Source organism: Gossypium raimondii, chromosome 10, assembly GCF_025698545.1.
Source record: "Gossypium raimondii isolate GPD5lz chromosome 10, ASM2569854v1, whole genome shotgun sequence".
Classification (NCBI taxonomy): domain Eukaryota; kingdom Viridiplantae; phylum Streptophyta; class Magnoliopsida; order Malvales; family Malvaceae; genus Gossypium; species Gossypium raimondii.
Genome location: NC_068574.1, coordinates 21,990,662 through 21,995,952, shown reverse-complemented (window position 1 = coordinate 21,995,952; position 5,291 = coordinate 21,990,662). Strand labels below are relative to the sequence as shown.

Here is a 5,291-nt window from a genome sequence, read left to right as displayed (position 1 = left end):
GCTGGTTATGTGGTTCAAATGCTTCAGACAGTGGGACAATTCAGTACAATGCCTACCAAAGATCCTCACCTTCACTTAAGACTGTTTATAAAGGTGAGAGATTATTTCAAGTTAGCCGAAGTACCCGAAGATGCACTGCGATTAAAGATATTCCCATATTCACTAACAGGCAAAGCTCGAGTCTGGTTGAACTCATTGCCACCATATTCCATTTCCACATGGTAAGAGTTAGCAAAAAGATTCCTCATGAAGTATTTCCCGCCTAGCAAGAATGCTAAGTTTAGGAACGAGATCACTACTTTCCAACAAATGGATGACGAGTCCTTGTATGTGGCATAGGAAAGGTACAAAGAATTATTACGAAAGTGCCCTCATCATGGAATCACGTATTGCATCCAACTTGAGACATCCTATAATGGTCTCAACGCTCACACGAGAATGGTAGTGGACACTTCTGCTAATGGTGCTCTCCTTCTAAGTCTTATAATGAGGCTTATGAAATCATTGAGAGGATTGTCAGTAACAATTATCAATGGCCAACCAATAGAGCAACGTCTAGAAGATGAGTCGCTGAAGTACATGAAGTGGACGCTCCCACTTAACTTGCATCTCAGGTATCCTCAATATCATTGATGCTTAAAAAATTTACCACTAATGGGTTTAATAATTTTGCAACTCAGCCACCCAATCAATTTGAAAATGTAGCCTATGTTTATTGTGAGGAAGGACATTCTTTCGAAGAATGTCCATCAAACCTAGAATCCGTGAATTACATGGGTAACCAGAACAAAAATTGAGGAAGGCAAGGACTACAATCCAATTTCTATAACCCATCTTAGTGAAACCATCCTAATTTCTCTCAGAGTAACCAAGGGGCTGGACCCAGTAACATTTATGCCCAACCTAGACCAACCCAGCCACCTATTTTTACCCAACAAGTTCAGAAGCAACCTTAAGCTGAATCTTCCAATGGCTTAGAAGACTTGTTGAAGGCATACATAGCCAAAAATGATGTCTTGATCCAAAGCCAAGCAACCACATTGCAAATCTTGGAGAACCAAATGGGCTAGCTTGCAACTGCACTGAGGAACTGACCACAAGGTGCATGGTCATAAAAGAACACACACCTGACTTTTCTGAGGTCTCGGGCAATTACCCTTCATTCAAGCTCTATCCAATCACCTACAAGGGTCGATCTTGAAAAAGCTCAAAGATCTACAGACTCAAAATTCAACAATTTGGAGAAGGACAATTGATGAGGGCTTGATTGAATTTTTAAAAACTTAAAAAATATTTTTCAACAAAATTTAAAGGCTTAAAAGAGTTTTGAAATAGAGAATTTTCGACAAAACTAGGATATATATATAGAATGAGAGAGTTTAGGGTTTTAATCTAATAAAATAACAAATGGGGAATAATAAATAATAATTAGAAATAAGAAAGATAAATTCTATTAGGATTTGAAAAGGAGTAGAATTTCAAATTAAGATAAGTAGTTAAAAGATAATGAAATTTTAATTCTATTTGAATTTGAAAAAAAGTAAGATATTATTTCAAATTAGGATAAGAAAATAAAATATATAGAATTTTAATTGTATATAAATGGTTTGAATAAAAGATAATATTTGGATTTTTTGGGGATATTAAAATTTTAACCCCTAACTTTTGGGATGTTACATATTCAATGCGTGTCTTTTCAAGTCCACCATACAACCTATTTATATACAAGTCATATACTAAAATTAGGCTAATCCCACCAAACCACTAATTACATGAAATAAAATATCATATTTTCTTTTCCAAATTTGACATTTACAAGGTCAAAAATTTGATTAGCCCTTAAATGCTTCCAAATTTCTGATTTGACCCCTCTTCTATTGTTCATGTTCCAATTGAATCCTTTTTTTTTTTTTTTGCATTAAAACATCCGAATTTTGTTCCTGACAAGATTTAAACATAAAATTTACCAATTAGCAAGAATGAATTCAAGAACAAGTTGATTTGAGCACGTAAAATATGTAAAATAAACATGCTATCAAATCCCCTCTACTTAGTTTATGCTTGCCCTCAAGCATATTGTATGTTCCTACATTAGAAATTATCCAATAATTTATCAGAAATCAGGCCACTATTCCACAACTATGATCAATGCAAACTATTTAGGCGAAAATGAATAAGTGTTCTTAGTTAATTTAAACAGGTGCCCATAAAATTTAAACATGTAATTCAATCATTTCACTAAATTGAATTTGAATCAAAATTTGCAATGTATTTATTCTCAATTAATTATATAGTAAATTTGGGACATAGTCAAACCTTTTTATGAGAACTAAGATGACAACCTAATCACCTTACCCTGGTTACTCAATTTGACATGTCTCTAAATGGACTATTTATCCCTACTCATGGTAGCTCGATTAGCGGAATGTTTGCAAGTTTTCAGTTTGTCACTCGAACCTTTTTACGTGAATGAGATGACAACCTAAGCATCTCATCCCGGTTACTAAATTTGACCACTTTTTCAAAATCTTCACTCATAACTTAAGCCATCAGCAGAGTATATTGTTATTTTTATTTATTATTATTACCTTTTTTTCTCTTTTATTTATTTATTTACAAGCAAATACAATATTCTTACCAAGAAATTATAAACAATCAATTTTCATGAAACAACCGAATTACATATATCAACTTTATAGCACACATGTCGATTAAACTAGATAATGAATACTTTAATTCAAGAGTCACTCAACTATCTAAATTTACTAAGCAATGGAATTAGAGGTTCAATGTCAAACAAATTAATGAATAATCCAACATAAGAATTAACACATGCGAAAGAGAAGCGAACATGCAACGAAAAGAAAATCAATATGCACACTTACTAATCCAACACCCCCTACTTAATTTATGCTTATCCTCAAGCATATTGTATAAGAATTAAAGTATAGTATAGAGAAAGGTCAAGTATACTCCCCGTGTATATTTAACATGGTTGTCGACGTTGGTAGTGGCTACTTTTCAAGATGGCGAGAATTGTGGAGACTTAGGTTTATTTGAAGAAAAGTGGATTGGGTTAGGCGTGTTTGTTTGTTTTTATTTGGTTTTGGGGTGTTGGGTTGTAAACAAAATAAATGGCAGTACTGAGCAAGGCGTGCCCACACGATGATCGATATTTAATTTTCGGAAAAATCAACAACCTCCACTATATTCCTGAAAAATAAAACATTAAATGGATTAAATAATAATCTTGTTATTATTAATTTTATTTTCAACCAAAATTTTACTAAAATTCAAAATTAAATAAATTAAAACAAATTTGGGTTGCCTCCCAAAAAGTGCTTTTATTTAACGTCGTTAGTTCGACGACCTTAAATGTTATCCGTTTGGCTCATTAAGAATTAATTTTTTCATCTCTTGCACTTGGACGTTCTTGTAAAAAGGTTTCAACATTTTCCCACTGTTCTTTAAACACTTCTCGGATTCCCCCATCATCAGTGGATTGAGCCATCTTTGAGTTTCTCTATTTAAGTTTGCCTTTTCCTCTATCAGAATCCTTATATGTTCTAGAAATGGTTTGAGCTCTAATTTTGAGGCATTCATGTGAATGACAGCTTCACTTATTGGTTTTCTGATAATCAATAATTCCTCTTGCTTAACATTGATATCTACACTCCTGCAAGGCACGGTTTGTAACTTATCCTTACCAAAATGTAAGTTTTTCAATGGTTCCATTACATTAAAATTAGAGACATTTGTTATTGCACTAGGATATCCCATATCTTCATAAACCCTAGTATATGACATGCCTTATTTTTAAAATAAATATTGCAAAACTATTTCAAGAATGAGGAAAAATCCTAATGGTTAAAAGAAATATGAGAAAGCACGGAAATTAAATGAGGTCCCAAGTTCGAATCCTTTCCCTTAAAAAATAATTAAATTTTGCAAAATCCCTTATTTTTTTAATGTGTGGCATCCATAACCTTGAACCCTAAGTATAAATACAAATTTTTATTGTATTTTTTAGCCGTTAATTCAAATTTTCCCAACCCTAGCCGTTCATCCTTTTTCTCTTCGCTTTTCTTTTTAATTTTCTTTCTTTCTCTGGTTGTTGTTGTCGCCTACACCTCCCATTTTACCATCTCTTTCTTCTCTTTTTTGCATCAAGATTGTGCACCATCTCCCTTACTCAATTGCCGTCATTTATCCTCATCTAAATCAGCCCCAAATCTGAAATCTTGAACCCCAAGATCGATCTCGAACATTTCCAAGAAAGTGTCATTGTCGTTTCTCTGAACTAGTTTGGGTAAGATCTCTTTTCCATTCAATTTCTTGATTAATCTTGTCAATTAAAAACAAAAATTTTTAGATCTGGAACTTGAGGGATTTTAAATGATTTCAAAGGTATTTTTCCAGATTTTAATGATATCTCAAACCGTTTTAAAATTTAGCCCCAATTTTGGCCACCATTAGTGGTGGTGCGTGCGTCTATGTGCAAGAAAGGGGACTGTTTTGTTTTCTTAGGTCTTGCCCGTATTTTTCCAGCATTGTATTGTGTTCTTGAACCCTACTAATCAGAATTTAATCACATGTTAGTTAGGTAGAGGCGTTCTTGATCAATTAGCCAATCGGATCCCACAAATTGTGAAGCGTAAGTGCAATTAAGGATAACTAGTTTGTTATTTTGACATAGTTGTTGGGTAAAAGTTATGAATTGATTAAATGAAAGAATTTAATAATTAATTAGCTATTTATTTTACAGTACATTATTGAATTAGGTGCTAACCCAAATGCCCCAAATCATCTGTAAAGGCGAAAAACGATTGTACATACCGTTTGCATCGATACAGTGTAAGGAATCTAACTAGTTTGGATTCATAAAATAGTTATAATTTCAACGATTGGTTTGAAATCGTAAGTGGGTGTTTAAGGTCTATTTTAATGGTAAATTGATTGAATTTATATCGAATTTTAGTTTAGGTTCGTTTAAGGAATTATTAAGGAAAATTGGAAGAGTCGCTAGTATGCTGCAAGGAAGCGAAAAATAAAGTGTGGGTCTTAAACTCAAAAAATTGTTTAAAAATGTTAAATATCATGTTATATTTTATAAAATAGCTTGTTGATTGGATTGGCTTAATAGCCAAATTATTGATTATGTGAGTGGCATAACGAGGTATGTTTCCAGCCTTAAAAGATTGACATGTTGGCAAATTTTCTAATTTGATAGTATGAATATTTGATTGAGTTAGTAATTGCATATTTGAGTTATGAGATATGAGAATGTTTGA

At 32.8% G+C, this 5,291-nt stretch overlaps 1 non-coding gene across 1 annotated transcript; it reads right to left on the bottom strand.

The window, feature by feature from the left end:
* Positions 1–276: 276 nt before the first annotated feature.
* On the bottom strand, positions 277–383 carry LOC128034199 (small nucleolar RNA R71). Its single transcript, XR_008190330.1, has one exon. It is a non-coding gene; the product is annotated as a small nucleolar RNA R71 (small nucleolar RNA).
* Between the last annotated feature and the right edge of the window lie 4,908 nt (positions 384–5,291).